Below are 9,658 nucleotides of genomic sequence, written 5' to 3'. Positions count from 1 at the left end.
CTTGAACCATAGTCATCCACATAGGAGACCAGTGTTTTAACCACCATGCCTCCTGCTGGCTCCTTTTCTTTTCTTTTTTTTTATAAAACAAACAAGAGGAAGAGAAGGAGGAGTAGGAGAAGGAGAAAATAAAACTCTCTTCCCTCCAACTACATCCTGACCAGGATCTCCACTACAGGAGAAACAAGGAAGTTCGGATCTGAAATTAACCCATAACCAGTGGTCACAGAGGTTACCTACTGCTACGCTAAATAAAAATCAAGTCTACCATGTATAAGGCATAATAGGAGGCACTGGGGTGCAAAAATACACAGGACTCAGCCCCTGCCCTTGATGAGCTTATGGATGAGTGCTGTACCTGTTCAGTCCCTGCAGTCTGTTCTGGGGTCATTATTCAAGAAAGTGGCATTACATGGGACCAGTAGTTGGTGTAATGGCTATGTGGCTGGATTCCCACGTAATCGACCGCAGTTTGAGTCCCGGACCTGGAGGCTTAAGCTCACACCAGGCCCATGTGCATTTGTGCCCAAGATCCGAAAGGAGAATGGAGGAGAAGGAACTGCGGCATGACCATCCCCCCGGGGGGGTGATTTCTCACTTTCTGTCTCTCTGGCAAGCACATGCACTCTACAGCAAAAACCTCTCAAAAAAAAAAAAAAAGAAAGTGGCATTACACAAGGAAAGATTACCTTGCAGAAATGTTGACATTAGAAATTACTGAGAATATAATACTATTTCTAAGTCTAAAAAAAGCTCAACTTTTGGCTAACTGCTGGTCCCCTGGCAGTCTGACCCATGTGGGCCAGACTTATTCACTGTAGTGTTTTACAAGTTGTATCACCATTTGGCACCTCTAGCTTATCTTATTGTGTGTTTCTTCATTTCTATTGAAACTGCTATTTTTAAACTTTTTCCTGTTGACCTGCGGCAGAGTTGGGCTTTTGTTCCGCTAAAGGTTTCTCAGTTAATTTCTACTTGCCATGGTATGGTAAAGTGAATGACTAGGACTGTCATCTTGACCTTTTATGGATTTGTCTCTGTAGACCAAGAGGATGTGACAGGAAAAGGTTGAGATGCTCAGAACCTTACTCGGGGCCTAAGAAAGTTACGATGGACTATGGAAGGACCTCTTGGAGTTGAAGTTGGGTTTGGAAAGAGGGACATTTTTGCAGAAATACCTGATGTGTGTCCCTTTCTCAGGTAACCAATACAGTGACATATAGTGTGTTCCATAGTCTGGTAGTGAGATCCTTTGGAGAAAACTTGTCTTGATCAATAAAGAAGTCAAAAAGTTCTTTGCTATTTTCACTTCATAGCTACTATGTTTTTGGAATCTTTTTTAAAAAATTATTAATTTAATTTTATTTATGTATTGTTATTATTTTTTTTAACTTGACAGAGAGAGAAAGAGAGAAAGAAAGCCATCAGGTCTGGGACTTGAACCATAGTCATCCACATAGGAGACCAGTGTTTTAACCACCATGCCTCCTGCTGGCTCCTTTTCTTTTCTTTTTTTTTTTTTTTTTTTTTTTTTTTTTTTTTTTTTCTTGCTATAGGGCGCATGTGCTCTCCAGAAAGACAGAGAGAGACAGAAAGTGAGAAATCACCCCCCAAGGGGTGCTGGCCATGCCCGCAATCCCTTCTCCTCCATTCTCCTCTTGGGATCTTGGGCGTGCACGCACATGTGCCCTGCATGAGTTTAAGCCACCGGGTCCGGGACTTGAACCGTGGTTGGCTACATGGGAGTCCAGCGACATAGCCATTACGCTAACTGCTGGTACCCTGGCCCCTCTTCTGAATCTTTTTAATATTTCTCTTGTTTTTGGAAAATGTATGAAAGTTGAACTTTTTTAGACTTAGAAATAGTATTATATTCTCAGTAATTTCTAATGTCAACATTTCTGCAAGGTAATCTTTCCTTGTGTAATGCCACTTTCTTTTTTTTTTTTTTGAGAGGTTTTTGCTGTAGAGTGCATGTGCTTGCCAGAGAGACAGAAAGTGAGAAATCACCCCCCCGGGGGGATGGTCATGCCGCAGTTCCTTCTCCTCCATTCTCCTTTCGGATCTTGGGCACAAATGCACATGGGCCTGGTGTGAGCTTAAGCCTCCAGGTCCGGGACTCAAACTGCGGTCGATTACGTGGGAATCCAGCCACATAGCCATTACACCAACTACTGGTCCCATGTAATGCCACTTTCTTGAATAATGACCCCAGAACAGACTGCAGGGACTGAACAGGTACAGCACTCATCCATAAGCTCATCAAGGGCAGGGGCTGAGTCCTGTGTATTTTTGCACCCCAGTGCCTCCTATTATGCCTTATACATGGTAGACTTGATTTTTATTTAGCGTAGCAGTAGGTAACCTCTGTGACCACTGGTTATGGGTTAATTTCAGATCCGAACTTCCTTGTTTCTCCTGTAGTGGAGATCCTGGTCAGGATGTAGTTGGAGGGAAGAGAGTTTTATTTTCTCCTTCTCCTACTCCTCCTTCTCTTCCTCTTGTTTGTTTTATAAAATTTTTTTTGCACTTTGAAATAAAACATTTTTTACCCCCAGAGACAGGATTTTGCTATGCCTTCTAGGCTGGCCTCCAACTTGTGATTTTCCTGCTTTAGTCTTCAGAGTAGGTAGGACTACAGGCACCTGCTATGGTACCTTGCTTTAATTATAAAGTTTTATAAAACTTTTTTTTTTAGAATTATTTTATTTAACTTTTTATTTATTATTATTATCATTATTATTTTCCAGTTTGATCAGAGAGAGACAGAGAGAGAGAGAGAGAGAGGAAGTGAGAAAGCAAGCCACCAGGTCCGAGACTTGAATTGCAGTTGACCATATGGGAGTCCAGTGCCCTTAACCATGCCACTTGCCGGCCCCAAGTTTTTTAAAACTCTTGCTGTATAAAGTTTTGCCCGTATTTTTGTTAGCTTTTGATTTTTTTTTTATGACTTAATTTTAAATACTGTTCTTGGGGAACTGGCAGGTGGTGTGGTGGTGAAGGGCGCTGGACACCTGCATGGCTGATGGCAGTTTGAATCTGGACCTGGCAGCTTGCTTTCTCACTTTACCTCCCTCTCACAGTCTCTAATTCTGTTCCTCTCTGGTCAAATTAAAATAAATAAATAAATAAATAAAGTTAAATACAAAATAATTCTCAGAAAAAAAAAACTATTCTTGGAGGATACAAGGAGGAGGATACTTTCTTGCTTGGGCGGCTAAAAATATTTCTGAAATGATACATAGGAAATTAGGGATATTATTTACTTTTAGGGAGGGAAAATGAGTGGTAGGGTCTGGGTGGGAGGAAAGCCTTATGTTTTTGTATCTTGTGAACTTGGAACTGTGCAATTAATATTTCCTGGATACTTTTGAAAGTAAATATGAAGAAAATTCTCAAAAGCATGGAGAAAAGGTTTAAAAAACAGATGAGTAAGAATAGAGGGAATGGTTAGTTTCTTTTTTCTTTTGTTGGCGGTACATTTACTTGCTGGAGAGAGACAGAGAGAGGGAGAGGAGAAAGTAGCTCCTATGGGGAATTGTCATGCTACAGTCCCTTCTCCGTCTTCATTATTTTTGGGCATGCACACGCATGTGCCTAGTTTGATTTTTTTTTTTTTAAGTTTATTTCTTTCATGAGAGAGAGACAGAGACAGACAAGCACTTTTAACAGGGTCTCACACCACAATCCTCCCTGCCCATGGCCTACCAGCCAGCTAGGATGTGGAACTACTTCTCTTTTTTTTTTTTTTGGAGAGGTTTTTGCTATAGGGCACGTGTGCTTGCCAGAAAGACAGAGACAGAGAGACAGAAAGCGAGAAATCACCCCCCAGGGAGAATGGCCACACTGCAATCCCTTCTCCTCCATTCTCTTTTCAGGATCTTGGGCATGTACACACACGTGCCCGGCGTGAGTTTTAGCTGCTCGGTCTGGGACTTGAACCATGGCCGACTACATGGGAGTCAGCGACATAGCCATTACACCAACTACTGGTCCCTGAACCACTTCTCTTGAGAGGTGCTTTATTTCTGTGCCACTGAGCCAGCCTCTTACCTTATTATTATTTTTTAATTGAGAAGAAAAAGAGAAAAGACGACCTAGTTTGTTTAATGCATAGAAGCTTCTAGTCTCTTTTATTCTTTGTTTTTGTTTGTTTGTTTGTTTTGTTTGTAGGAGTTTGTGAACTACTTTTAAGTTTCTTAAGCCTTTTATTGCATAACAATTTTTGTTTTGTTTTGTTTTTAAAGGTTTTTGCCAAAGGGCGCATATGTTCATCAGAGAGAGAGAGACAGAGAGGATAAATGAAAAATCATCTCCTGGGGGAATTGCTACACCATAGTCCCTTATTCTTCATTCTTCTCTCTGGATTTTGGGTATGCATATACACACACCTGGTATGATTTTTAAGCTGTGGGTTCTGGGACTGTAACCATTGTCAGTCATGTGGGAGTTCAATGCCTTAATCAAATCTCCACCTGCTGGACCCAAAAATAAGGGTTTTTTTTGTTTAGAGAGATTTTTGCTAGAGGACACATGTGCTTGCTGGAGAGAGAGACAGAGAGACAGAGAGAAAGTGAGAAATCACCCTTTGGGGGATGAACATGCAGCAATCCCTTTTCCTCCATTCTTCTCTCGGTATTTTGGGCATGCATGCATGTACATACACACATGCCTAGCGTGAGTTTGAAGCCACTTGGTCCAGGACTCCAACCACAGTTGGCCCTATGGGAGTCCAGTGCCTTAACCACTATGCCATCTGCTAGCCCCAGGGAATCTTTATTATATTTTTTAAAAAATTATAGTAGAGAAGGCAGCTGGTGGCATAGTGGTTAAGGCGTTGGATTTCCATGTGCTTAACTGTAGTTTGAGTCCTGGACCTGGTGGCTTGAAACTGGGTGTATGTGCGAGCGTGCCAAAATTCCCAAGGGGAGAGGGGAAGAGAAGGGATTGCAATGTGAGCATCACCCATGGGAGCAGGTGATTTCTTGCTTTCTCTCTGACTCTTTGTCACTCTGGCAAGTACACGTATAGCAAAAATCTCAAAAAAAAAAAAAAAAAAGATTATAGTAGAGAGACTTGAATGAATGCAATCTTCCCTAGGATTGATTCAGGGAATGGAAACTTTAGTCTCTTGCCTGTTGTTTACTAACTAAGCATAAAGTTTGACTTTCTTTCCTTGAGTCAAAACAGAACTAGGGCAGACTTCTAAAATAAGGATATGAGGGTGAGGAAGGAAACTCATAGGCCAGGTGATCTTTGAAACTTATCCTTACTTTATCTCAATTTCTTTATCTTTAAAATGGGATTTTTTTTTTTTTTTGGAGAGGTTTTTGCCGTAGGGCGCGTGCGCTTGCCAGAGAGAGACAGAGAGACAGAAAGCGAAAAATCACCCTCGAGGGAGGGATGGCCGCGCCGCAATCCCTTCTTCTCCATTCTCTTCTTGGGATCTTGGGCACGCATGCACACGCGCCTGGCGTTACTTTTAAGCCACTGGGTCCGGGATGCGAACTGCGGTCGTCTACATGGGAATCCAGTGACATAGCCATTATGCTAACTGCTGGTCCCTAAAATGGGGATTTTAACACCTAATTTAGAGAGTTAGCTGAAGGATTAGAGGTAGTTCTATATATTAGGTTATCTGGAAAGTCATGTTGTATTTTTCTATGCAAAAATGTATCATGACTTTTCAGACAACTCAGTAAGTATTCTAGCATAGAACATGACATATTATGTAGATGCTTAAAAATGGTGTGATTATCACTGTTGTTGGCCAGTGTCTGTTGATTTTAAGCCATTGGAATGAGTAAACGATATGAAATTCTTTTTACTGAGGAAGAAATATAGCTGTTTAGGGTAAGGAGGATTGTATCAGTTTTCTATTGCTGTCCAACAAACCATGACAAAACTAGTGGCTTAAAGCAACAGTGAAATGTTGTAACTCATCGTTCTGAGATTTGGCTGGGTGTTTTGTTAGTTGTTTCCTTAGACTTTTTTAGACTTTTTACTGTAGCTGCAGTCAGATGATGATTGGAATGAGTGGATGGTCCCATATGGTTTCACTCCCATATCTGACAGTTGTCCCTGGCTGCTGTTGGTTCTCCTCCATGTGGTCTCTCGTGCTCCAGTGGGCTAGAACAGCTTCTTTTCTGCACGGCACTCCCCAGGTAGCATTCTAAGAGGGCACGTTTACACATCAGGTCTCGCTTGCTTTTGCAGTTTTCGAATTCCAGGGCTAAATCAGTTCACAGGGCCTAAGCCCGTCACTATAAGAAGGCCTGAGATGCTACCTTAATGGAGGAGGAATGACAAGTAATTGGTGGCCATTTTTGATCTTTCATAAGCCTGACCTGTTGATCTGCTTGTTGGGCTAATTTTGGGGCTCAGAAAGTTAAGGGCCATTGGCTTCTCTGGTTTTCCTGTATCATAAGTCTCTTCTTTAGTACAATAAAGTAACGAATTCAAGAAGTGGATGTGCTATGGTTAGAATGAAGGGTAATAGCTGCTTTTATGTATTTGAAGACTTTTTCTGTGAAGGTGTGGAAATGAATGGAAAGCAGATTATCCCCTCAGCATATGGAAGGACTGCTCTGTGAGGTAGAACATCTCCTTGAATGCCCCCCGCCCCCCTGCACGGGGCAGGGGGTGGGGAGGTAGAAACAGTGAAGTAGAAGTGGGTGGTCATATGTCCAGATTCTCAAGGAGAGTTCTCACTAAATGGCTTAACATATGTGAGTCCTGTGGGTATTAAAATTCTATGATTCTGGACAAGCAGTTAGCATAATGGCTATGTCACTGAACTCCCATGTAGTTGACCATGGTTCGAGTCCCAGACCCAGTGGCTTAAACTCACGCCTGGTGCATGTGTGTGCATGCCCAGGATCCCGAGAGGAGAATGGAGGAGAAGGGATTGCAGTGTGGCCATCTCCCCTGGGGGATGATTTCTTGCTTTCTATCTCTCTGTCTCTCTCTGTCTCTCTGGCGAGCGCACGCGCCCTATAGCAAAAACCTTTCCAATATTTTGGGCATGCATGCATGTACATACACACATGCCTAGCGTGAGTTTGAAGCCACTTGGTCCAGGACTCCAACCACAGTTGGCCCTATGGGAGTCCAGTGCCTTAACCACTATGCCATCTGCTAGCCCCAGGGAATCTTTATTATATTTTTTAAAAAATTATAGTAGAGAAGGCAGCTGGTGGCATAGTGGTTAAGGCGTTGGATTTCCATGTGCTTAACTGTAGTTTGAGTCCTGGACCTGGTGGCTTGAAACTGGGTGTATGTGCGAGCGTGCCAAAATTCCCAAGGGGAGAGGGGAAGAGAAGGGATTGCAATGTGAGCATCACCCATGGGAGCAGGTGATTTCTTGCTTTCTCTCTGACTCTTTGTCACTCTGGCAAGTACACGTATAGCAAAAATCTCAAAAAAAAAAAAAAAAAGATTATAGTAGAGAGACTTGAATGAATGCAATCTTCCCTAGGATTGATTCAGGGAATGGAAACTTTAGTCTCTTGCCTGTTGTTTACTAACTAAGCATAAAGTTTGACTTTCTTTCCTTGAGTCAAAACAGAACTAGGGCAGACTTCTAAAATAAGGATATGAGGGTGAGGAAGGAAACTCATAGGCCAGGTGATCTTTGAAACTTATCCTTACTTTATCTCAATTTCTTTATCTTTAAAATGGGATTTTTTTTTTTTTTTGGAGAGGTTTTTGCCGTAGGGCGCGTGCGCTTGCCAGAGAGAGACAGAGAGACAGAAAGCGAAAAATCACCCTCGAGGGAGGGATGGCCGCGCCGCAATCCCTTCTTCTCCATTCTCTTCTTGGGATCTTGGGCACGCATGCACACGCGCCTGGCGTTACTTTTAAGCCACTGGGTCCGGGATGCGAACTGCGGTCGTCTACATGGGAATCCAGTGACATAGCCATTATGCTAACTGCTGGTCCCTAAAATGGGGATTTTAACACCTAATTTAGAGAGTTAGCTGAAGGATTAGAGGTAGTTCTATATATTAGGTTATCTGGAAAGTCATGTTGTATTTTTCTATGCAAAAATGTATCATGACTTTTCAGACAACTCAGTAAGTATTCTAGCATAGAACATGACATATTATGTAGATGCTTAAAAATGGTGTGATTATCACTGTTGTTGGCCAGTGTCTGTTGATTTTAAGCCATTGGAATGAGTAAACGATATGAAATTCTTTTTACTGAGGAAGAAATATAGCTGTTTAGGGTAAGGAGGATTGTATCAGTTTTCTATTGCTGTCCAACAAACCATGACAAAACTAGTGGCTTAAAGCAACAGTGAAATGTTGTAACTCATCGTTCTGAGATTTGGCTGGGTGTTTTGTTAGTTGTTTCCTTAGACTTTTTTAGACTTTTTACTGTAGCTGCAGTCAGATGATGATTGGAATGAGTGGATGGTCCCATATGGTTTCACTCCCATATCTGACAGTTGTCCCTGGCTGCTGTTGGTTCTCCTCCATGTGGTCTCTCGTGCTCCAGTGGGCTAGAACAGCTTCTTTTCTGCACGGCACTCCCCAGGTAGCATTCTAAGAGGGCACGTTTACACATCAGGTCTCGCTTGCTTTTGCAGTTTTCGAATTCCAGGGCTAAATCAGTTCACAGGGCCTAAGCCCGTCACTATAAGAAGGCCTGAGATGCTACCTTAATGGAGGAGGAATGACAAGTAATTGGTGGCCATTTTTGATCTTTCATAAGCCTGACCTGTTGATCTGCTTGTTGGGCTAATTTTGGGGCTCAGAAAGTTAAGGGCCATTGGCTTCTCTGGTTTTCCTGTATCATAAGTCTCTTCTTTAGTACAATAAAGTAACGAATTCAAGAAGTGGATGTGCTATGGTTAGAATGAAGGGTAATAGCTGCTTTTATGTATTTGAAGACTTTTTCTGTGAAGGTGTGGAAATGAATGGAAAGCAGATTATCCCCTCAGCATATGGAAGGACTGCTCTGTGAGGTAGAACATCTCCTTGAATGCCCCCCGCCCCCCTGCACGGGGCAGGGGGTGGGGAGGTAGAAACAGTGAAGTAGAAGTGGGTGGTCATATGTCCAGATTCTCAAGGAGAGTTCTCACTAAATGGCTTAACATATGTGAGTCCTGTGGGTATTAAAATTCTATGATTCTGGACAAGCAGTTAGCATAATGGCTATGTCACTGAACTCCCATGTAGTTGACCATGGTTCGAGTCCCAGACCCAGTGGCTTAAACTCACGCCTGGTGCATGTGTGTGCATGCCCAGGATCCCGAGAGGAGAATGGAGGAGAAGGGATTGCAGTGTGGCCATCTCCCCTGGGGGATGATTTCTTGCTTTCTATCTCTCTGTCTCTCTCTGTCTCTCTGGCGAGCGCACGCGCCCTATAGCAAAAACCTTTCCAAAACAAAAAACAGAAAGACCCAACTGATTCTTTTTAATTTTTTTAAGAATTACTTTATTTAACTTACTTTACCTATCTTACTCCCCCACCCCCCCTTAAATTTGACCAGAGACGGACAGAGTAAAAGAGAGTGAGAGGGAAAGTGAGAAAGCAAGGTGCCAAGTCTGGGACCTGAACTGTGGTTAGCTGTGTGGGAGGGAGTCCATCATTCGTAACCAACAAGCCACCTGCCTGGTGTGGAGGTCTATGATCCTATAACTTGGAAAGA

The sequence above is a fragment of the Tupaia chinensis genome, unplaced genomic scaffold (assembly GCF_000334495.1).
Source record: "Tupaia chinensis unplaced genomic scaffold, TupChi_1.0 Scaffold147282_1, whole genome shotgun sequence".
Taxonomy (NCBI): Eukaryota; Metazoa; Chordata; class Mammalia; order Scandentia; family Tupaiidae; genus Tupaia; species Tupaia belangeri.
The sequence above is the reverse complement of the archived record's forward strand: the minus strand, read 5'-3'. Positions refer to the sequence as shown.